A 25,261-nucleotide genomic window follows, 5' to 3' on the forward strand; every position below is an offset into this window, starting at 1 on the left:
TAAAAATCAATTCTTGTCCTTAAATTAACTTTTCTTGTCAGTTTAGTCAGGGTCCTCTATTACTTCTAAATCATTAAATCTTATTTGATTAGAGACAGGCTTCAAAAAATAAAAATAAACTGTGATCAAATAGCAGGAACAAACAGTAGTAACTAAAATTTCTTCAATCTAAACTGAAGATGATTTCTGTATCTCTGTCTTTTACATTTGTCTCCATTGGGGCAAAAAATTATGTACCTCATAATTAACTTGGCTGGAATGAATCAGACTGCATTTGTAAAATTGCATAAGACCAATGAGCTGTGCTAAACAGTACCACTATCCACCTGAGCAGAAATTACTATCCATAAGTTTCTTTACAAAACTAACAAAACAAAAATTGAAACAAAAGAAGAACTACTAGAAAAATATTAGAGATTCATTTTTTAAGTCAGGAATTTGCCTTTAGTCAGTAATTTGCCTCATACATTATGATTTTCCCTGTGGAAACCCAGTTATTATCCTGAAAACAAGACCACTTTAGAAAGCAAATGCATCGTGACAAAAGAAAGAAAAGGCAGGTTGATACATTATTAAAATAACTCACACGCCATACCCTGAGGAGTAAGGAAGCCATGGCAGAGCAGGCCCCCTTCTCCTCAATGGACAGCACAGCTGTGGGGAAGACACTGCAGCTAGCAGAAGCGTGTCACACTTCCTCAGGGAGGAAGCAAGTTACAGACCACTCTAGAGAGGGCGCCCATCAACTGATGGCCACGCTCATTACCCAACGTCCAGGCTACCCACAGGCTGACTGCAACCCAACTTTCCCACCATTCCCACAAAGGCCCCAGGAACCGTCAGGCCTCTGAGGCTCTGCCAATGCCCTTCCCCCTACCCAAATATCCTTTCCCTCCTCTCTCCGGAACTCAATCCTGCCCAGCTCTAAATGAACACACCAAGGCCTATTTCCCTAAGAATGCCTCTCTCAAAACCAAAATTTCTTCATCTACAATGATCTGCCTCTTACTCATCCATCATTATCTTGGATTAAATACATCATGTAAGACGCCTTATCTGACCAACACACCTAGTTTAGAAATAAGAGTCATGTTTTAGACCATCTATGACATGACATGGCAACCATTCAGCACACTAAAACCATTCAATAAACACTCTAATTGAGTTTCCCAAAGAGTTGACCTAAAATAACCTAAATGCCAAGCTTTCCAAGAACCGTCCTGAACCAAATTCACTTCTCATTCGAAAGCCAATGTCATACACAGGGATGTTGTATTGTCTTGAAATGTACTTGCCTTTATCCAAAACTAGAATCTCTGATGAATCTATGGGACACACACGTAAAATATTCTGCAAAGTCAAAAAGCTTTATTTATCGTACTGTGCTTAATATTCAGCCAGACCTGCAGTTTTCTCTAAAACTTATACAATTACTGAGTATGCAAGAAGCATTAGAAGAGAGACTAAGTCTATTGAGAAGAAAACTGGAAGCGAAGGTCATCAATCATTTTCTACTTTGAATCATCTCTTTCATAAAGAGGTAAATGCTCCTAAGTTCCAGAATGAATGGAATTCAGTACAGCAAAGTAAAATGCTTTCATTACATAAAATAAATATCTTGATGGACCTTCCACCATCTGTTTTAGTAACTTCAATTATAAAAAAACCCCGTAAATTTAAGAAAAGTTATATCAACAGCTAAAATTGAGATTTTTTTTCCATCTATTACTTTGATTTTCCTGACCCATTTTTGAGAACTGTCAGCATTCTACATCAAGAATTCCAAATTATTTCTTGAAGAGAGTGAGATTTCTCCCAAGTCATTTAACATGCTTACTAATCAATAAAGATATGAAAAACAAAAAAACCCATATTTATGAAGCAAGCAAATTATATTAAAACACTGACTTTGAGAAAAGGTTGCTGCTTGCCAAGAAAATTTTATTATTATAAAACATTTTCTGTCATTTGTATTTCTTCATTTTCCCTTCCAGCTTATCTGTGTAGCCTTGTAAACACATCATAATCCAAAGCAGTTGAGCTTTATTATCAATAAAATGTAAATCAATGCAAGAGAGCCAACTGCATAAATAAAACAAAAGTGTACCGTGCTTCCCTGGTGGAGCAGTGGTTGAGAGCCTGCCTGCCGATGCAGGGGACACGGCTTCGTGCCCCGGTCCGGGAAGATCCCACATGCCGCGGAGCGGCTAGGCCCCTGATCCATGGCCGCTGAGCCTGCGTGTCCGTAGCCTGTGCTCCACCACGGGAGAGGCCACAAGAGTGAGAGGCCCGTGTACCGAAAAAAAGAAAGCATACCACCATCATCCCAAGCAGACTACAATATAGCAAGCAGATTATAAAATAATAGTCTACAAGCCTGCTTTTTAAAATATATATCTAAATGCACTGAATATCTTGTATAAAAAGCCAAGAGATAGAGATGAAACAAAATATTAAAAGTAAACATCTCCTTCCCCAAAACCCTAACTCCCTTCCAGTCACGAGGAGAACATCACACAAACCCAAGCTGAGGGACAGTCTATGAAATACGTGAACCAGGACTCTTCAAAATTGTCATTAAGAAAAGGAAAGTCTGGGACTTTCCTGGTGGTGCAGTGGTTAAGAATCCGTCTGCCAATGCAGGGGACACGGGTTCCAGCCCTGGTCTGGGAAGATCCCACATGGCGCAGAGCAACTAAGCCCGTACGTCACAACTACTGAGCCTGCGCCCTAGAGCCCGCGAGCCACAACTGCTGAGGCCACACGCCGCAACTACTGAAGCCCACGCACTCTAGGGCCTGTGTGCCGCAACTACTGAGCCCAGCTGCTGCAATTACTGAAGCCCGCACACTTAGAGCCCGTGCTCCGCAACAAGAGAAACCACAACAATCAGCAGTCCACGCACCACAACAAAGAGTAGCCCCCACTTGCCACAACCAGAGAAAGCCCGCGCGCAGCAACAAAGACCCAACACAGCCAAATATAAACAATAATAAAGATAAATAAATAAAGGCATCATCACATAAAAACAAAAGAGGAAATAATGTTTTCAAAAAACAATAACTGGTGGGGCAGTGGTTAAGAGTCCGTCAGCCAGTGCAGGAGACAGGGGTTTGAGCCCTGGTCCGGGAAGATCCCACATGCTGCAGAGCAACTAAGCCCATGAGCCACAACTACTCAGCCTGCGCGTCAGGAGCCTGTGCTCCGCAACAAGAGGGGCCGCGGCAGTGACAGGCCCACGCACCACGATGAGGAGTGGCCCCTGCTCGCCGCAACTAGAGAAGGCCCTCGCACAGAAACGAAGACCCAACACAGCCAAAAATAAATAAAAAAATAAAGAAAAATAAGTACATTTAAAAGGAAAACCTATACATTTCCCTTTCTGCAAATGTAGGTTTTCGAGGCAAGAGTAGAGCCTCAGAAAGAATGTCTGCAAACAGGACAATCACTAGTTCACTAAGTACAAGATGTAGGATACTTTTCAAGAATCCCATCACAGCTAGGTAATTGGTCCCGAAACAAAAGTAAATACTGGAAGAAAAATGAAATCAACAGTGTACCACAGAGGTGGTAGGCAGACTGGCCTGGACTAAGACATCTTCAGTAATAGATAATAAGGGTGCTGATTTGTAAGCATTATTCTCGTCCCACTGTGGACTTCCTTCTGCGACAGTATAAGGATACCACTAGATCATCTTGAAATCAAGTCATGAAATGTACTTTTATAGTTTTAAAAATCAATTCTTGTCCTTAAATTAACTTTTCTTGTCAGTTTAGTCAGGGTCCACTATTACTTCTAAAACATTAAATCTTATTTGATTAGAGACAGGCTTCAAAAAATAAAAATAAACTGTGATCAAATAGCAGGAACAAACAGTAGTAACTAAAATTTCTTCACTCTAAACTGAAGATGATTTCTGTATCTCTGTCTTTTACATTTGTCTCCATTGGGGCAAAAAATTATGTACCTCATAATTAACTTGGCTGGAATGAATCAGACTGCATTTGTAAAATTTCATAAGACCAATGAGCTGTGCTAAACAGTACCACTATCCACCTGAGCAGAAATTACTATCCATAAGTTTCTTTACAAAACTAACAAAACAAAAATTGAAACAAAAGAAGAACTACTAGAAAAATATTAGAGATTCATTTTTTAAGTCAGGAATTTGCCTTTAGTCAGTAATTTGCCTCATACATTATGATTTTCCCTGTGGAAACCCAGTTATTATCCTGAAAACAAGAACACTTTAGAAAGCAAATGCATCGTGACAAAAGAAAGAAAAGGCAGGTTGATACATTATTAAAATAACTCACACGCCATACCCTGAGGAGTAAGGAAGCCATGGCAGAGCAGGCCCCCTTCTCCTCAATGGACAGCACAGCTGTGGGGAAGACACTGCAGCTAGCAGAAGCGTGTCACACTTCCTCAGGGAGGAAGCAAGTTACAGACCACTCTAGAGAGGGCGCCCATCAACTGATGGCCACGCTCATTACCCAACGTCCAGGCTACCCACAGGCTGACTGCAACCCAACTTTCCCACCATTCCCACAAAGGCCCCAGGAACCGTCAGGCCTCTGAGGCTCTGCCAATGCCCTTCCCCCTACCCAAATATCCTTTCCCTCCTCTCTCCGGAACTCAATCCTGCCCAGCTCTAAATGAACACACCAAGGCCTATTTCCCTAAGAATGCCTCTCTCAAAACCAAAATTTCTTCATCTACAATGATCTGCCTCTTACTCATCCATCATTATCTTGGATTAAATACATCATGTAAGACGCCTTATCTGACCAACACACCTAGTTTAGAAATAAGAGTCATGTTTTAGACCATCTATGACATGACATGGCAACCATTCAGCACACTAAAACCATTCAATAAACACTCTAATTGAGTTTCCCAAAGAGTTGACCTAAAATAACCTAAATGCCAAGCTTTCCAAGAACCGTCCTGAACCAAATTCACTTCTCATTCGAAAGCCAATGTCATACACAGGGATGTTGTATTGTCTTGAAATGTACTTGCCTTTATCCAAAACTAGAATCTCTGATGAATCTATGGGACACACACGTAAAATATTCTGCAAAGTCAAAAAGCTTTATTTATCGTACTGTGCTTAATATTCAGCCAGACCTGCAGTTTTCTCTAAAACTTATACAATTACTGAGTATGCAAGAAGCATTAGAAGAGAGACTAAGTCTATTGAGAAGAAAACTGGAAGCGAAGGTCATCAATCATTTTCTACTTTGAATCATCTCTTTCATAAAGAGGTAAATGCTCCTAAGTTCCAGAATGAATGGAATTCAGTACAGCAAAGTAAAATGCTTTCATTACATAAAATAAATATCTTGATGGACCTTCCACCATCTGTTTTAGTAACTTCAATTATAAAAAAAACCCGTAAATTTAAGAAAAGTTATATCAACAGCTAAAATTGAGATTTTTTTTCCATCTATTACTTTGATTTTCCTGACCCATTTTTGAGAACTGTCAGCATTCTACATCAAGAATTCCAAATTATTTCTTGAAGAGAGTGAGATTTCTCCCAAGTCATTTAACATGCTTACTAATCAATAAAGATATGAAAAACAAAAAAAGCCCATATTTATGAAGCAAGCAAATTATATTAAAACACTGACTTTGAGAAAAGGTTGCTGCTTGCCAAGAAAATTTTATTATTATAAAACATTTTCTGTCATTTGTATTTCTTCATTTTCCCTTCCAGCTTATCTGTGTAGCCTTGTAAACACATCATAATCCAAAGCAGTTGAGCTTTATCAATAAAATGTAAATCAATGCAAGAGAGCCAACTGCATAAATAAAACAAAAGTGTACCGTGCTTCCCTGGTGGAGCAGTGGTTGAGAGCCTGCCTGCCGATGCAGGGGACACGGCTTCGTGCCCCGGTCCGGGAAGATCCCACATGCCGCGGAGCGGCTAGGCCCCTGAGCCATGGCCGCTGAGCCTGCGTGTCCGTAGCCTGTGCTCCACCACGGGAGAGGCCACAAGAGTGAGAGGCCCGTGTACCGAAAAAAAGAAAGCATACCACCATCATCCCAAGCAGACTACAATATAGCAAGCAGATTATAAAATAATAGTCTACAAGCCTGCTTTTTAAAATATATATCTAAATGCACTGAATATCTTGTATAAAAAGCCAAGAGATAGAGATGAAACAAAATATTAAAAGTAAACATCTCCTTCCCCAAAACCCTAACTCCCTTCCTGTCACGAGGAGAACATCACACAAACCCAAGCTGAGGGACAGTCTATGAAATACGTGAACCAGGACTCTTCAAAATTGTCATTAAGAAAAGGAAAGTCTGGGACTTTCCTGGTGGTGCAGTGGTTAAGAATCCGTCTGCCAATGCAGGGGACACGGGTTCCAGCCCTGGTCTGGGAAGATCCCACATGGCGCAGAGCAACTAAGCCCGTACGTCACAACTACTGAGCCTGCGCCCTAGAGCCCGCGAGCCACAACTGCTGAGGCCACACGCCGCAACTACTGAAGCCCACGCACTCTAGGGCCTGTGTGCCGCAACTACTGAGCCCAGCTGCTGCAATTACTGAAGCCCGCACACTTAGAGCCCGTGCTCCGCAACAAGAGAAACCACAACAATCAGCAGTCCACGCACCACAACAATGAGTAGCCCCCACTTGCCACAACCAGAGAAAGCCCGCGCGCAGCAACAAAGACCCAACACAGCCAAATATAAACAATAATAAAGATAAATAAATAAAGGCATCATCACATAAAAACAAAAGAGGAAATAATGTTTTCAAAAAACAATAACTGGTGGGGCAGTGGTTAAGAGTCCGTCAGCCAGTGCAGGAGACACGGGTTTGAGCCCTGGTCCGGGAAGATCCCACATGCTGCAGAGCAACTAAGCCCATGAGCCACAACTACTCAGCCTGCGCGTCAGGAGCCTGTGCTCCGCAACAAGAGGGGCCGCGGCAGTGACAGGCCCACGCACCACGATGAGGAGTGGCCCCTGCTCGCCGCAACTAGAGAAGGCCCTCGCACAGAAACGAAGACCCAACACAGCCAAAAATAAATAAAAAAATAAATAAAAATAAGTACATTTAAAAGGAAAACCTATACATTTCCCTTTCTGCAAATGTAGGTTTTCGAGGCAAGAGTAGAGCCTCAGAAAGAATGTCTGCAAACAGGACAATCACTAGTTCACTAAGTACAAGATGTAGGATACTTTTCAAGAATCCCATCACAGCTAGATAATTGGTCCCGAACCAAAAGTAAATACTGGAAGAAAAATGAAATCAACAGTGTACCACCCAGGTGGTAGGCAGACTGGCCTGGACTAAGACATCTTCAGTAAAAGATAATAAGGGTGCTGATTTGTAAGCATCATTCTCGTCCCACTGTGGACTTCCTTCTGCGACAGTATAAGGATACCACCAGATCATCTTGAAATCAAGTCATGAAATGTACTTTTATAGTTTTAAAAATCAATTCTTGTCCTTAAATTAACTTTTCTTGTCAGTTTAGTCAGGGTCCTCTATTACTTCTAAATCATTAAATCTTATTTGATTAGAGACAGGCTTCAAAAAATAAAAATAAACTGTGATCAAATAGCAGGAACAAACAGTAGTAACTAAAATTTCTTCAATCTAAACTGAAGATGATTTCTGTATCTCTGTCTTTTACATTTGTCTCCATTGGGGCAAAAAATTATGTACCTCATAATTAACTTGGCTGGAATGAATCAGACTGCATTTGTAAAATTTCATAAGACCAATGAGCTGTGCTAAACAGTACCACTATCCACCTGAGCAGAAATTACTATCCATAAGTTTCTTTACAAAACTAACAAAACAAAAATTGAAACAAAAGAAGAACTACTAGAAAAATATTAGAGATTCATTTTTTAAGTCAGGAATTTGCCTTTAGTCAGTAATTTGCCTCATACATTATGATTTTCCCTGTGGAAACCCAGTTACTATCCTGAAAACAAGACCACTTTAGAAAGCAAATGCATCGTGACAAAAGAAAGAAAAGGCAGGTTGATACATTATTAAAATAACTCACACGCCATACCCTGAGGAGTAAGGAAGCCATGGCAGAGCAGGCCCCCTTCTCCTCAATGGACAGCACAGCTGTGGGGAAGACACTGCAGCTAGCAGAAGCGTGTCACACTTCCTCAGGGAGGAAGCAAGTTACAGACCACTCTAGAGAGGGCGCCCATCAACTGATGGCCACGCTCATTACCCAACGTCCAGGCTACCCACAGGCTGACTGCAACCCAACTTTCCCACCATTCCCACAAAGGCCCCAGGAACCGTCAGGCCTCTGAGGCTCTGCCAATGCCCTTCCCCCTACCCAAATATCCTTTCCCTCCTCTCTCCGGAACTCAATCCTGCCCAGCTCTAAATGAACACACCAAGGCCTATTTCCCTAAGAATGCCTCTCTCAAAACCAAAATTTCTTCATCTACAATGATCTGCCTCTTACTCATCCATCATTATCTTGGATTAAATACATCATGTAAGACGCCTTATCTGACCAACACACCTAGTTTAGAAATAAGAGTCATGTTTTAGACCATCTATGACATGACATGGCAACCATTCAGCACACTAAAACCATTCAATAAACACTCTAATTGAGTTTCCCAAAGAGTTGACCTAAAATAACCTAAATGCCAAGCTTTCCAAGAACCGTCCTGAACCAAATTCACTTCTCATTCGAAAGCCAATGTCATACACAGGGATGTTGTATTGTCTTGAAATGTACTTGCCTTTATCCAAAACTAGAATCTCTGATGAATCTATGGGACACACACGTAAAATATTCTGCAAAGTCAAAAAGCTTTATTTATCGTACTGTGCTTAATATTCAGCCAGACCTGCAGTTTTCTCTAAAACTTATACAATTACTGAGTATGCAAGAAGCATTAGAAGAGAGACTAAGTCTATTGAGAAGAAAACTGGAAGCGAAGGTCATCAATCATTTTCTACTTTGAATCATCTCTTTCATAAAGAGGTAAATGCTCCTAAGTTCCAGAATGAATGGAATTCAGTACAGCAAAGTAAAATGCTTTCATTACATAAAATAAATATCTTGATGGACCTTCCACCATCTGTTTTAGTAACTTCAATTATAAAAAAACCCCGTAAATTTAAGAAAAGTTATATCAACAGCTAAAATTGAGATTTTTTTTCCATCTATTACTTTGATTTTCCTGACTCATTTTTGAGAACTGTCAGCATTCTACATCAAGAATTCCAAATTATTTCTTGAAGAGAGTGAGATTTCTCCCAAGTCATTTAACATGCTTACTAATCAATAAAGATATGAAAAACAAAAAAAACCCATATTTATGAAGCAAGCAAATTATATTAAAACACTGACTTTGAGAAAAGGTTGCTGCTTGCCAAGAAAATTTTATTATTATAAAACATTTTCTGTCATTTGTATTTCTTCATTTTCCCTTCCAGCTTATCTGTGTAGCCTTGTAAACACATCATAATCCAAAGCAGTTGAGCTTTATCAATAAAATGTAAATCAATGCAAGAGAGCCAACTGCATAAATAAAACAAAAGTGTACCGTGCTTCCCTGGTGGAGCAGTGGTTGAGAGCCTGCCTGCCGATGCAGGGGACACGGCTTCGTGCCCCGGTCCGGGAAGATCCCACATGCCGCGGAGTGGCTAGGCCCCTGAGCCATGGCCGCTGAGCCTGCGTGTCCGTAGCCTGTGCTCCACCACGGGAGAGGCCACAAGAGTGAGAGGCCCGTGTACCGAAAAAAAGAAAGCATACCACCATCATCCCAAGCAGACTACAATATAGCAAGCAGATTATAAAATAATAGTCTACAAGCCTGCTTTTTAAAATATATATCTAAATGCACTGAATATCTTGTATAAAAAGCCAAGAGATAGAGATGAAACAAAATATTAAAAGTAAACATCTCCTTCCCCAAAACCCTAACTCCCTTCCTGTCACGAGGAGAACATCACACAAACCCAAGCTGAGGGACAGTCTATGAAATACGTGAACCAGGACTCTTCAAAATTGTCATTAAGAAAAGGAAAGTCTGGGACTTTCCTGGTGGTGCAGTGGTTAAGAATCCGTCTGCCAATGCAGGGGACACGGGTTCCAGCCCTGGTCTGGGAAGATCCCACATGGCGCAGAGCAACTAAGCCCGTACGTCACAACTACTGAGCCTGCGCCCTAGAGCCCGCGAGCCACAACTGCTGAGGCCACACGCCGCAACTACTGAAGCCCACGCACTCTAGGGCCTGTGTGCCGCAACTACTGAGCCCAGCTGCTGCAATTACTGAAGCCCGCACACTTAGAGCCCGTGCTCCGCAACAAGAGAAACCACAACAATCAGCAGTCCACGCACCACAACAATGAGTAGCCCCCACTTGCCACAACCAGAGAAAGCCCGCGCGCAGCAACAAAGACCCAACACAGCCAAATATAAACAATAATAAAGATAAATAAATAAAGGCATCATCACATAAAAACAAAAGAGGAAATAATGTTTTCAAAAAACAATAACTGGTGGGGCAGTGGTTAAGAGTCCGTCAGCCAGTGCAGGAGACACGGGTTTGAGCCCTGGTCCGGGAAGATCCCACATGCTGCAGAGCAACTAAGCCCATGAGCCACAACTACTCAGCCTGCGCGTCAGGAGCCTGTGCTCCGCAACAAGAGGGGCCGCGGCAGTGACAGGCCCACGCACCACGATGAGGAGTGGCCCCTGCTCGCCGCAACTAGAGAAGGCCCTCGCACAGAAACGAAGACCCAACACAGCCAAAAATAAATAAAAAAATAAATAAAAATAAGTACATTTAAAAGGAAAACCTATACATTTCCCTTTCTGCAAATGTAGGTTTTCGAGGCAAGAGTAGAGCCTCAGAAAGAATGTCTGCAAACAGGACAATCACTAGTTCACTAAGTACAAGATGTAGGATACTTTTCAAGAATCCCATCACAGCTAGATAATTGGTCCCGAACCAAAAGTAAATACTGGAAGAAAAATGAAATCAACAGTGTACCACCCAGGTGGTAGGCAGACTGGCCTGGACTAAGACATCTTCAGTAAAAGATAATAAGGGTGCTGATTTGTAAGCATCATTCTCGTCCCACTGTGGACTTCCTTCTGCGACAGTATAAGGATACCACCAGATCATCTTGAAATCAAGTCATGAAATGTACTTTTATAGTTTTAAAAATCAATTCTTGTCCTTAAATTAACTTTTCTTGTCAGTTTAGTCAGGGTCCTCTATTACTTCTAAATCATTAAATCTTATTTGATTAGAGACAGGCTTCAAAAAATAAAAATAAACTGTGATCAAATAGCAGGAACAAACAGTAGTAACTAAAATTTCTTCAATCTAAACTGAAGATGATTTCTGTATCTCTGTCTTTTACATTTGTCTCCATTGGGGCAAAAAATTATGTACCTCATAATTAACTTGGCTGGAATGAATCAGACTGCATTTGTAAAATTGCATAAGACCAATGAGCTGTGCTAAACAGTACCACTATCCACCTGAGCAGAAATTACTATCCATAAGTTTCTTTACAAAACTAACAAAACAAAAATTGAAACAAAAGAAGAACTACTAGAAAAATATTAGAGATTCATTTTTTAAGTCAGGAATTTGCCTTTAGTCAGTAATTTGCCTCATACATTATGATTTTCCCTGTGGAAACCCAGTTATTATCCTGAAAACAAGACCACTTTAGAAAGCAAATGCATCGTGACAAAAGAAAGAAAAGGCAGGTTGATACATTATTAAAATAACTCACACGCCATACCCTGAGGAGTAAGGAAGCCATGGCAGAGCAGGCCCCCTTCTCCTCAATGGACAGCACAGCTGTGGGGAAGACACTGCAGCTAGCAGAAGCGTGTCACACTTCCTCAGGGAGGAAGCAAGTTACAGACCACTCTAGAGAGGGCGCCCATCAACTGATGGCCACGCTCATTACCCAACGTCCAGGCTACCCACAGGCTGACTGCAACCCAACTTTCCCACCATTCCCACAAAGGCCCCAGGAACCGGCAGGCCTCTGAGGCTCTGCCAATGCCCTTCCCCCTACCCAAATATCCTTTCCCTCCTCTCTCCGGAACTCAATCCTGCCCAGCTCTAAATGAACACACCAAGGCCTATTTCCCTAAGAATGCCTCTCTCAAAACCAAAATTTCTTCATCTACAATGATCTGCCTCTTACTCATCCATCATTATCTTGGATTAAATACATCATGTAAGACGCCTTATCTGACCAACACACCTAGTTTAGAAATAAGAGTCATGTTTTAGACCATCTATGACATGACATGGCAACCATTCAGCACACTAAAACCATTCAATAAACACTCTAATTGAGTTTCCCAAAGAGTTGACCTAAAATAACCTAAATGCCAAGCTTTCCAAGAACCGTCCTGAACCAAATTCACTTCTCATTCGAAAGCCAATGTCATACACAGGGATGTTGTATTGTCTTGAAATGTACTTGCCTTTATCCAAAACTAGAATCTCTGATGAATCTATGGGACACACACGTAAAATATTCTGCAAAGTCAAAAAGCTTTATTTATCGTACTGTGCTTAATATTCAGCCAGACCTGCAGTTTTCTCTAAAACTTATACAATTACTGAGTATGCAAGAAGCATTAGAAGAGAGACTAAGTCTATTGAGAAGAAAGCTGGAAGCGAAGGTCATCAATCATTTTCTACTTTGAATCATCTCTTTCATAAAGAGGTAAATGCTCCTAAGTTCCAGAATGAATGGAATTCAGTACAGCAAAGTAAAATGCTTTCATTACATAAAATAAATATCTTGATGGACCTTCCACCATCTGTTTTAGTAACTTCAATTATAAAAAAACCCCGTAAATTTAAGAAAAGTTATATCAACAGCTAAAATTGAGATTTTTTTTCCATCTATTACTTTGATTTTCCTGACCCATTTTTGAGAACTGTCAGCATTCTACATCAAGAATTCCAAATTATTTCTTGAAGAGAGTGAGATTTCTCCCAAGTCATTTAACATGCTTACTAATCAATAAAGATATGAAAAACAAAAAAAACCCATATTTATGAAGCAAGCAAATTATATTAAAACACTGACTTTGAGAAAAGGTTGCTGCTTGCCAAGAAAATTTTATTATTATAAAACATTTTCTGTCATTTGTATTTCTTCATTTTCCCTTCCAGCTTATCTGTGTAGCCTTGTAAACACATCATAATCCAAAGCAGTTGAGCTTTATCAATAAAATGTAAATCAATGCAAGAGAGCCAACTGCATAAATAAAACAACAGTGTACCGTGCTTCCCTGGTGGAGCAGTGGTTGAGAGCCTGCCTGCCGATGCAGGGGACACGGCTTCGTGCCCCGGTCCGGGAAGATCCCACATGCCGCGGAGCGGCTAGGCCCCTGAGCCATGGCCGCTGAGCCTGCGTGTCCGTAGCCTGTGCTCCACCAAGGGAGAGGCCACAAGAGTGAGAGGCCCGTGTACCGAAAAAAAGAAAGCATACCACCATCATCCCAAGCAGACTACAATATAGCAAGCAGATTATAAAATAATAGTCTACAAGCCTGCTTTTTAAAATATATATCTAAATGCATTGAATATCTTGTATAAAAAGCCAAGAGATAGAGATGAAACAAAATATTAAAAGTAAACATCTCCTTCCCCAAAACCCTAACTCCCTTCCAGTCACGAGGAGAACATCACACAAACCCAAGCTGAGGGACAGTCTATGAAATACGTGAACCAGGACTCTTCAAAATTGTCATTAAGAAAAGGAAAGTCTGGGACTTTCCTGGTGGTGCAGTGGTTAAGAATCCGTCTGCCAATGCAGGGGACACGGGTTCCAGCCCTGGTCTGGGAAGATCCCACATGCCGCAGAGCAACTAAGCCCGTACGTCACAACTACTGAGCCTGCGCCCTAGAGCCCGCAAGCCACAACTGCTGAGGCCACACGCTGCAACTACTGAAGCCCACGCACTCTAGGGCCTGTGTGCCGCAACTACTGAGCCCAGCTGCTGCAATTACTGAAGCCCGCACACTTAGAGCCCGTGCTCCGCAACAAGAGAAACCACAACAATCAGCAGTCCACGCACCACAACAAAGAGTAGCCCCCACTTGCCACAACCAGAGAAAGCCCGCGCGCAGCAACAAAGACCCAACACAGCCAAATATAAACAATAATAAAGATAAATAAATAAAGGCATCATCACATAAAAACAAAAGAGGAAATAATGTTTTCAAAAAACAATAACTGGTGGGGCAGTGGTTAAGAGTCCGTCAGCCAGTGCAGGAGACACGGGTTTGAGCCCTGGTCCGGGAAGATCCCACATGCTGCAGAGCAACTAAGCCCATGAGCCACAACTACTCAGCCTGCGCGTCAGGAGCCTGTGCTCCGCAACAAGAGGGGCCGCGGCAGTGACAGGCCCACGCACCACGATGAGGAGTGGCCCCTGCTCGCCGCAACTAGAGAAGGCCCTCGCACAGAAACGAAGACCCAACACAGCCAAAAATAAATAAAAAAATAAATAAAAATAAGTACATTTAAAAGGAAAACCTATACATTTCCCTTTCTGCAAATGTAGGTTTTCGAGGCAAGAGTAGAGCCTCAGAAAGAATGTCTGCAAACAGGACAATCACTAGTTCACTAAGTACAAGATGTAGGATACTTTTCAAGAATCCCATCACAGCTAGGTAATTGGTCCCGAAACAAAAGTAAATACTGGAAGAAAAATGAAATCAACAGTGTACCACACAGGTGGTAGGCAGACTGGCCTGGACTAAGACATCTTCAGTAATAGATAATAAGGGTGCTGATTTGTAAGCATCATTCTCGTCCCACTGTGGACTTCCTTCTGCGACAGTATAAGGATACCACCAGATCATCTTGAAATCAAGTCATGAAATGTACTTTTATAGTTTTAAAAATCAATTCTTGTCCTTAAATTAACTTTTCTTGTCAGTTTAGTCAGGGTCCTCTATTACTTCTAAAACATTAAATCTTATTTGATTAGAGACAGGCTTCAAAAAATAAAAATAAACTGTGATCAAATAGCAGGAACAAACAGTAGTAACTAAAATTTCTTCACTCTAAACTGAAGATGATTTCTGTAACTCTGTCTTTTACATTTGTCTCCATTGGGGAAAAAAAATTATGTACCTCATAATTAACTTGGCTGGAATGAATCAGACTGCATTTGTAAAATTTCATAAGACCAATGAGCTGTGCTAAACAGTACCACTATCCACCTGAGCAGAAATTACTATCCATAAGTTTCTTTACAAAACTAACAAAACAAAAATTGAAACAAAAGAAGAACTACTAGAAAAATATTAGAGATTCATTTTTTAAGTCAGGAATTTGCCTTTAGTCAGTAATTTGCCTCATACATTATGATTTTCCCTGTGGAAACCCAGTTATTATCCTGAAAACAAGACCACTTTAGAAAGCAAATGCATCGTGACAAAAGAAAGAAAAGGCAGGTTGATACATTATTAAAATAACTCACACGCCATACCCTGAGGAGTAAGGAAGCCATGGCAGAGCAGGCCCCCTTCTCCTCAATGGACAGCACAGCTGTGGGGAAGACACTGCAGCTAGCAGAAGCGTGTCACACTTCCTCAGGGAGGAAGCAAGTTACAGACCACTCTAGAGAGGCCGCCCATCAACTGATGGCCACGCTCATTACCCAACGTCCAGGCTACCCACAGGCTGACTGCAACCCAACTTTCCCACCATTCCCACAAAGGCCCCAGGAACCGTCAGGCCTCTGAGGCTCTGCCAATGCCCTTCCCCCTACCCAAATATCCTTTCCCTCCTCTCTCCGGAACTCAATCCTGCCCAGCTCTAAATGAACACACCAAGGCCTATTTCCCTAAGAATGCCTCTCTCAAAACCAAAATTTCTTCATCTACAATGATCTGCCTCTTACTCATCCATCATTATCTTGGATTAAATACATCATGTAAGACGCCTTATCTGACCAACACACCTAGTTTAGAAATAAGAGTCATGTTTTAGACCATCTATGACATGACATGGCAACCATTCAGCACACTAAAACCATTCAATAAACACTCTAATTGAGTTTCCCAAAGAGTTGACCTAAAATAACCTAAATGCCAAGCTTTCCAAGAACCGTCCTGAACCAAATTCACTTCTCATTCGAAAGCCAATGTCATACACAGGGATGTTGTATTGTCTTGAAATGTACTTGCCTTTATCCAAAACTAGAATCTCTGATGAATCTATGGGACACACACGTAAAATATTCTGCAAAGTCAAAAAGCTTTATTTATCGTACTGTGCTTAATATTCAGCCAGACCTGCAGTTTTCTCTAAAACTTATACAATTACTGAGTATGCAAGAAGCATTAGAAGAGAGACTAAGTCTATTGAGAAGAAAACTGGAAGCGAAGGTCATCAATCATTTTCTACTTTGAATCATCTCTTTCATAAAGAGGTAAATGCTCCTAAGTTCCAGAATGAATGGAATTCAGTACAGCAAAGTAAAATGCTTTCATTACATAAAATAAATATCTTGATGGACCTTCCACCATCTGTTTTAGTAACTTCAATTATAAAAAAAACCCGTAAATTTAAGAAAAGTTATATCAACAGCTAAAATTAAGATTTTTTTTCCATCTATTACTTTGATTTTCCTGACCCATTTTTGAGAACTGTCAGCATTCTACATCAAGAATTCCAAATTATTTCTTGAAGAGAGTGAGATTTCTCCCAAGTCATTTAACATGCTTACTAATCAATAAAGATATGAAAAACAAAAAAAACCCATATTTATGAAGCAAGCAAATTATATTAAAACACTGACTTTGAGAAAAGGTTGCTGCTTGCCAAGAAAATTTTATTATTATAAAACATTTTCTGTCATTTGTATTTCTTCATTTTCCCTTCCAGCTTATCTGTGTAGCCTTGTAAACACATCATAATCCAAAGCAGTTGAGCTTTATCAATAAAATGTAAATCAATGCAAGAGAGCCAACTGCATAAATAAAACAAAAGTGTACCGTGCTTCCCTGGTGGAGCAGTGGTTGAGAGCCTGCCTGCCGATGCAGGGGACACGGCTTCGTGCCCCGGTCCGGGAAGATCCCACATGCCGCGGAGTGGCTAGGCCCCTGAGCCAAGGCCGCTGAGCCTGCGTGTCCGTAGCCTGTGCTCCACCACGGGAGAGGCCACAAGAGTGAGAGGCCCGTGTACCAAAAAAAAGAAAGCATACCACCATCATCCCAAGCAGACTACAATATAGCAAGCAGATTATAAAATAATAGTCTACAAGCCTGCTTTTTAAAATATATATCTAAATGCACTGAATATCTTGTATAAAAAGCCAAGAGATAGAGATGAAACAAAATATTAAAAGTAAACATCTCCTTCCCCAAAACCCTAACTCCCTTCCTGTCACGAGGAGAACATCACACAAACCCAAGCTGAGGGACAGTCTATGAAATACGTGAACCAGGACTCTTCAAAATTGTCATTAAGAAAAGGAAAGTCTGGGACTTTCCTGGTGGTGCAGTGGTTAAGAATCCGTCTGCCAATGCAGGGGACACGGGTTCCAGCCCTGGTCTGGGAAGATCCCACATGGCGCAGAGCAACTAAGCCCGTACGTCACAACTACTGAGCCTGCGCCCTAGAGCCCGCGAGCCACAACTGCTGAGGCCACACGCCGCAACTACTGAAGCCCACGCACTCTAGGGCCTGTGTGCCGCAACTACTGAGCCCAGCTGCTGCAATTACTGAAGCCCGCACACTTAGAGCCCGTGCTCCGCAACAAGAGAAACCACAACAATCAGCAGTCCACGCACCACAACAATGAGTAGCCCCCACTTGCCACAACCAGAGAAAGCCCGCGCGCAGCAACAAAGACCCAACACAGCCAAATATAAACAATAATAAAGATAAATAAATAAAGGCATCATCACATAAAAACAAAAGAGGAAATAATGTTTTCAAAAAACAATAACTGGTGGGGCAGTGGTTAAGAGTCCGTCAGCCAGTGCAGGAGACACGGGTTTGAGCCCTGGTCCGGGAAGATCCCACATGCTGCAGAGCAACTAAGCCCATGAGCCACAACTACTCAGCCTGCGCGTCAGGAGCCTGTGCTCCGCAACAAGAGGGGCCGCGGCAGCGACAGGCCCACGCACCACGATGAGGAGTGGCCCCTGCTCGCCGCAACTAGAGAAGGCCCTCGCACAGAAACGAAGACCCAACACAGCCAAAAATAAATAAAAAAATAAATAAAAATAAGTACATTTAAAAGGAAAACCTATACATTTCCCTTTCTGCAAATGTAGGTTTTCGAGGCAAGAGTAGAGCCTCAGAAAGAATGTCTGCAAACAGGACAATCACTAGTTCACTAAGTACAAGATGTAGGATACTTTTGAAGAATCCCATCACAGCTAGGTAATTGGTCCCGAACCAAAAGTAAATACTGGAAGAAAAATGAAATCAACAGTGTACCACACAGGTGGTAGGCAGACTGGCCTGGACTAAGACATCTTCAGTAATAGATAATAAGGGTGCTGATTTGTAAGCATTATTCTCGTCCCACTGTGGACTTCCTTCTGCGACAGTATAAGGATACCACTAGATCATCTTGAAATCAAGTCATGAAATGTACTTTTATAGTTTTAAAAATCAATTCTTGTCCTTAAATTAACTTTTCTTGTCAGTTTAGTCAGGGTCCTCTATTACTTCTAAAACATTAAATCTTATTTGATTAGAGACAGGCTTCAAAAAATAAAAATAAACTGTGATCAAATAGCAGGAACAAACAGTAGTAACTAAAATTTCTTCACTCTAAACTGAAGATGATTTCTGTATCTCTGTCTTTTACATTTGTCTCCATTGGGGAAAAAAAATTATGTACCTCATAATTAACTTGGCTGGAATGAATCAGACTGCATTTGTAAAATTTCATAAGACCAATGAGCTGTGCTAAACAGTACCACTATCCACCTGAGCAGAAATTACTATCCATAAGTTTCTTTACAAAACTAACAAAACAAAAATTGAAACAAAAGAAGAACTACTAGAAAAATATTAGAGATTCATTTTTTAAGTCAGGAATTTGCCTTTAGTCAGTAATTTGCCTCATACATTATGATTTTCCCTGTGGAAACCCAGTTATTATCCTGAAAACAAGACCACTTTAGAAAGCAAATGCATCGTGACAAAAGAAAGAAAAGGCAGGTTGATACATTATTAAAATAACTCACACGCCATACCCTGAGGAGTAAGGAAGCCATGGCAGAGCAGGCCCCCTTCTCCTCAATGGACAGCACAGCTGTGGGGAAGACACTGCAGCTAGCAGAAGCGTGTCACACTTCCTCAGGGAGGAAGCAAGTTACAGACCACTCTAGAGAGGGCGCCCATCAACTGATGGCCACGCTCATTACCCAACGTCCAGGCTACCCACAGGCTGACTGCAACCCAACTTTCCCACCATTCCCACAAAGGCCCCAGGAACCGTCAGGCCTCTGAGGCTCTGCCAATGCCCTTCCCCCTACCCAAATATCCTTTCCCTCCTCTCTCCGGAACTCAATCCTGCCCAGCTCTAAATGAACACACCAAGGCCTATTTCCCTAAGAATGCCTCTCTCAAAACCAAAATTTCTTCATCTACAATGATCTGCCTCTTACTCATCCATCATTATCTTGGATTAAATACATCATGTAAGACGCCTTATCTGACCAACACACCTAGTTTAGAAATAAGAGTCATGTTTTAGACCATCTATGACATGACATGGCAACCATTCAGCACACTAAAACCATTCAATAAACACTCTAATTGAGTTTCCCAAAGAGTTGACCTAAAATAACCTAAATGCCAAGCTTTCCAAGAACCGTCCTGAACCAAATTCACTTCTCATTCGAAAGCCAATGTCATACACAGGGATGTTGTATTGTCTTGAAATGTACTTGCCTTTATCCAAAACTAGAATCTCTGATGAATCTATGGGACACACACGTAAAATATTCTGCAAAGTCAAAAAGCTTTATTTATCGTACTGTGCTTAATATTCAGCCAGACCTGCAGTTTTCTCTAAAACTTATACAATTACTGAGTATGCAAGAAGCATTAGAAGAGAGACTAAGTCTATTGAGAAGAAAGCTGGAAGCGAAGGTCATCAATCATTTTCTACTTTGAATCATCTCTTTCATAAAGAGGTAAATGCTCCTAAGTTCCAGAATGAATGGAATTCAGTACAGCAAAGTAAAATGCTTTCATTACATAAAATAAATATCTTGATGGACCTTCCACCATCTGTTTTAGTAACTTCAATTATAAAAAAACCCCGTAAATTTAAGAAAAGTTATATCAACAGCTAAAATTGAGATTTTTTTTCCATCTATTACTTTGATTTTCCTGACCCATTTTTGAGAACTGTCAGCATTCTACATCAAGAATTCCAAATTATTTCTTGAAGAGAGTGAGATTTCTCCCAAGTCATTTAACATGCTTACTAATCAATAAAGATATGAAAAACAAAAAAAACCCATATTTATGAAGCAAGCAAATTATATTAAAACACTGACTTTGAGAAAAGGTTGCTGCTTGCCAAGAAAATTTTATTATTATAAAACATTTTCTGTCATTTGTATTTCTTCATTTTCCCTTCCAGCTTATCTGTGTAGCCTTGTAAACACATCATAATCCAAAGCAGTTGAGCTTTATCAATAAAATGTAAATCAATGCAAGAGAGCCAACTGCATAAATAAAACAACAGTGTACCGTGCTTCCCTGGTGGAGCAGTGGTTGAGAGCCTGCCTGCCGATGCAGGGGACACGGCTTCGTGCCCCGGTCCGGGAAGATCCCACATGCCGCGGAGCGGCTAGGCCCCTGAGCCATGGCCGCTGAGCCTGCGTGTCCGTAGCCTGTGCTCCACCAAGGGAGAGGCCACAAGAGTGAGAGGCCCGTGTACCGAAAAAAAGAAAGCATACCACCATCATCCCAAGCAGACTACAATATAGCAAGCAGATTATAAAATAATAGTCTACAAGCCTGCTTTTTAAAATATATATCTAAATGCATTGAATATCTTGTATAAAAAGCCAAGAGATAGAGATGAAACAAAATATTAAAAGTAAACATCTCCTTCCCCAAAACCCTAACTCCCTTCCAGTCACGAGGAGAACATCACACAAACCCAAGCTGAGGGACAGTCTATGAAATACGTGAACCAGGACTCTTCAAAATTGTCATTAAGAAAAGGAAAGTCTGGGACTTTCCTGGTGGTGCAGTGGTTAAGAATCCGTCTGCCAATGCAGGGGACACGGGTTCCAGCCCTGGTCTGGGAAGATCCCACATGCCGCAGAGCAACTAAGCCCGTACGTCACAACTACTGAGCCTGCGCCCTAGAGCCCGCAAGCCACAACTGCTGAGGCCACACGCTGCAACTACTGAAGCCCACGCACTCTAGGGCCTGTGTGCCGCAACTACTGAGCCCAGCTGCTGCAATTACTGAAGCCCGCACACTTAGAGCCCGTGCTCCGCAACAAGAGAAACCACAACAATCAGCAGTCCACGCACCACAACAAAGAGTAGCCCCCACTTGCCACAACCAGAGAAAGCCCGCGCGCAGCAACAAAGACCCAACACAGCCAAATATAAACAATAATAAAGATAAATAAATAAAGGCATCATCACATAAAAACAAAAGAGGAAATAATGTTTTCAAAAAACAATAACTGGTGGGGCAGTGGTTAAGAGTCCGTCAGCCAGTGCAGGAGACACGGGTTTGAGCCCTGGTCCGGGAAGATCCCACATGCTGCAGAGCAACTAAGCCCATGAGCCACAACTACTCAGCCTGCGCGTCAGGAGCCTGTGCTCCGCAACAAGAGGGGCCGCGGCAGTGACAGGCCCACGCACCACGATGAGGAGTGGCCCCTGCTCGCCGCAACTAGAGAAGGCCCTCGCACAGAAACGAAGACCCAACACAGCCAAAAATAAATAAAAAAATAAATAAAAATAAGTACATTTAAAAGGAAAACCTATACATTTCCCTTTCTGCAAATGTAGGTTTTCGAGGCAAGAGTAGAGCCTCAGAAAGAATGTCTGCAAACAGGACAATCACTAGTTCACTAAGTACAAGATGTAGGATACTTTTCAAGAATCCCATCACAGCTAGGTAATTGGTCCCGAAACAAAAGTAAATACTGGAAGAAAAATGAAATCAACAGTGTACCACACAGGTGGTAGGCAGACTGGCCTGGACTAAGACATCTTCAGTAATAGATAATAAGGGTGCTGATTTGTAAGCATCATTCTCGTCCCACTGTGGACTTCCTTCTGCGACAGTATAAGGATACCACCAGATCATCTTGAAATCAAGTCATGAAATGTACTTTTATAGTTTTAAAAATCAATTCTTATCCTTAAATTAACTTTTCTTGTCAGTTTAGTCAGGGTCCTCTATTACTTCTAAAACATTAAATCTTATTTGATTAGAGACAGGCTTCAAAAAATAAAAATAAACTGTGATCAAATAGCAGGAACAAACAGTAGTAACTAAAATTTCTTCACTCTAAACTGAAGATGATTTCTGTAACTCTGTCTTTTACATTTGTCTCCATTGGGGAAAAAAAATTATGTACCTCATAATTAACTTGGCTGGAATGAATCAGACTGCATTTGTAAAATTTCATAAGACCAATGAGCTGTGCTAAACAGTACCACTATCCACCTGAGCAGAAATTACTATCCATAAGTTTCTTTACAAAACTAACAAAACAAAAATTGAAACAAAAGAAGAACTACTAGAAAAATATTAGAGATTCATTTTTTAAGTCAGGAATTTGCCTTTAGTCAGTAATTTGCCTCATACATTATGATTTTCCCTGTGGAAACCCAGTTATTATCCTGAAAACAAGACCACTTTAGAAAGCAAATGCATCGTGACAAAAGAAAGAAAAGGCAGGTTGATACATTATTAAAATAACTCACACGCCATACCCTGAGGAGTAAGGAAGCCATGGCAGAGCAGGCCCCCTTCTCCTCAATGGACAGCACAGCTGTGGGGAAGACACTGCAGCTAGCAGAAGCGTGTCACACTTCCTCAGGGAGGAAGCAAGTTACAGACCACTCTAGAGAGGCCGCCCATCAACTGATGGCCACGCTCATTACCCAACGTCCAGGCTACCCACAGGCTGACTGCAACCCAACTTTCCCACCATTCCCACAAAGGCCCCAGGAACCGTCAGGCCTCTGAGGCTCTGCCAATGCCCTTCCCCCTACCCAAATATCCTTTCCCTCCTCTCTCCGGAACTCAATCCTGCCCAGCTCTAAATGAACACACCAAGGCCTATTTCCCTAAGAATGCCTCTCTCAAAACCAAAATTTCTTCATCTACAATGATCTGCCTCTTACTCATCCATCATTATCTTGGATTAAATACATCATGTAAGACACCTTATCTGACCAACACACCTAGTTTAGAAATAAGAGTCATGTTTTAGACCATCTATGACATGACATGGCAACCATTCAGCACACTAAAACCATTCAATAAACACTCTAATTGAGTTTCCCAAAGAGTTGACCTAAAATAACCTAAATGCCAAGCTTTCCAAGAACCGTCCTGAACCAAATTCACTTCTCATTCGAAAGCCAATGTCATACACAGGGATGTTGTATTGTCTTGAAATGTACTTGCCTTTATCCAAAACTAGAATCTCTGATGAATCTATGGGACACACACGTAAAATATTCTGCAAAGTCAAAAAGCTTTATTTATCGTACTGTGCTTAATATTCAGCCAGACCTGCAGTTTTCTCTAAAACTTATACAATTACTGAGTATGCAAGAAGCATTAGAAGAGAGACTAAGTCTATTGAGAAGAAAACTGGAAGCGAAGGTCATCAATCATTTTCTACTTTGAATCATCTCTTTCATAAAGAGGTAAATGCTCCTAAGTTCCAGAATGAATGGAATTCAGTACAGCAAAGTAAAATGCTTTCATTACATAAAATAAATATCTTGATGGACCTTCCACCATCTGTTTTAGTAACTTCAATTATAAAAAAAACCCGTAAATTTAAGAAAAGTTATATCAACAGCTAAAATTGAGATTTTTTTTCCATCTATTACTTTGATTTTCCTGACCCATTTTTGAGAACTGTCAGCATTCTACATCAAGAATTCCAAATTATTTCTTGAAGAGAGTGAGATTTCTCCCAAGTCATTTAACATGCTTACTAATCAATAAAGATATGAAAAACAAAAAAAACCCATATTTATGAAGCAAGCAAATTATATTAAAACACTGACTTTGAGAAAAGGTTGCTGCTTGCCAAGAAAATTTTATTATTATAAAACATTTTCTGTCATTTGTATTTCTTCATTTTCCCTTCCAGCTTATCTGTGTAGCCTTGTAAACACATCATAATCCAAAGCAGTTGAGCTTTATCAATAAAATGTAAATCAATGCAAGAGAGCCAACTGCATAAATAAAACAAAAGTGTACCGTGCTTCCCTGGTGGAGCAGTGGTTGAGAGCCTGCCTGCCGATGCAGGGGACACGGCTTCGTGCCCCGGTCCGGGAAGATCCCACATGCCGCGGAGCGGCTAGGCCCCTGAGCCATGGCCGCTGAGCCTGCGTGTCCGTAGCCTGTGCTCCACCATGGGAGAGGCCACAAGAGTGAGAGGCCCGTGTACCGAAAAAAAGAAAGCATACCACCATCATCCCAAGCAGACTACAATATAGCAAGCAGATTATAAAATAATAGTCTACAAGCCTGCTTTTTAAAATATATATCTAAATGCACTGAATATCTTGTATAAAAAGCCAAGAGATAGAGATGAAACAAAATATTAAAAGTAAACATCTCCTTCCCCAAAACCCTAACTCCCTTCCTGTCACGAGGAGAACATCACACAAACCCAAGCTGAGGGACAGTCTATGAAATACGTGAACCAGGACTCTTCAAAATTGTCATTAAGAAAAGGAAAGTCTGGGACTTTCCTGGTGGTGCAGTGTTTAAGAATCCGTCTGCCAATGCAGGGGACACGGGTTCCAGCCCTGGTCTGGGAAGATCCCACATGGCGCAGAGCAACTAAGCCCGTACGTCACAACTACTGAGCCTGCGCCCTAGAGCCCGCGAGCCACAACTGCTGAGGCCACACGCCGCAACTACTGAAGCCCACGCACTCTAGGGCCTGTGTGCCACAACTACTGAGCCCAGCTGCTGCAATTACTGAAGCCCGCACACTTAGAGCCCGTGCTCCGCAACAAGAGAAACCAC

The sequence above is a fragment of the Mesoplodon bidens genome, assembly GCF_964165515.1.
Source record: "Mesoplodon bidens genome assembly, contig: HAP1_SCAFFOLD_321, whole genome shotgun sequence".
Taxonomy (NCBI): Eukaryota; Metazoa; Chordata; class Mammalia; order Artiodactyla; family Ziphiidae; genus Mesoplodon; species Mesoplodon bidens.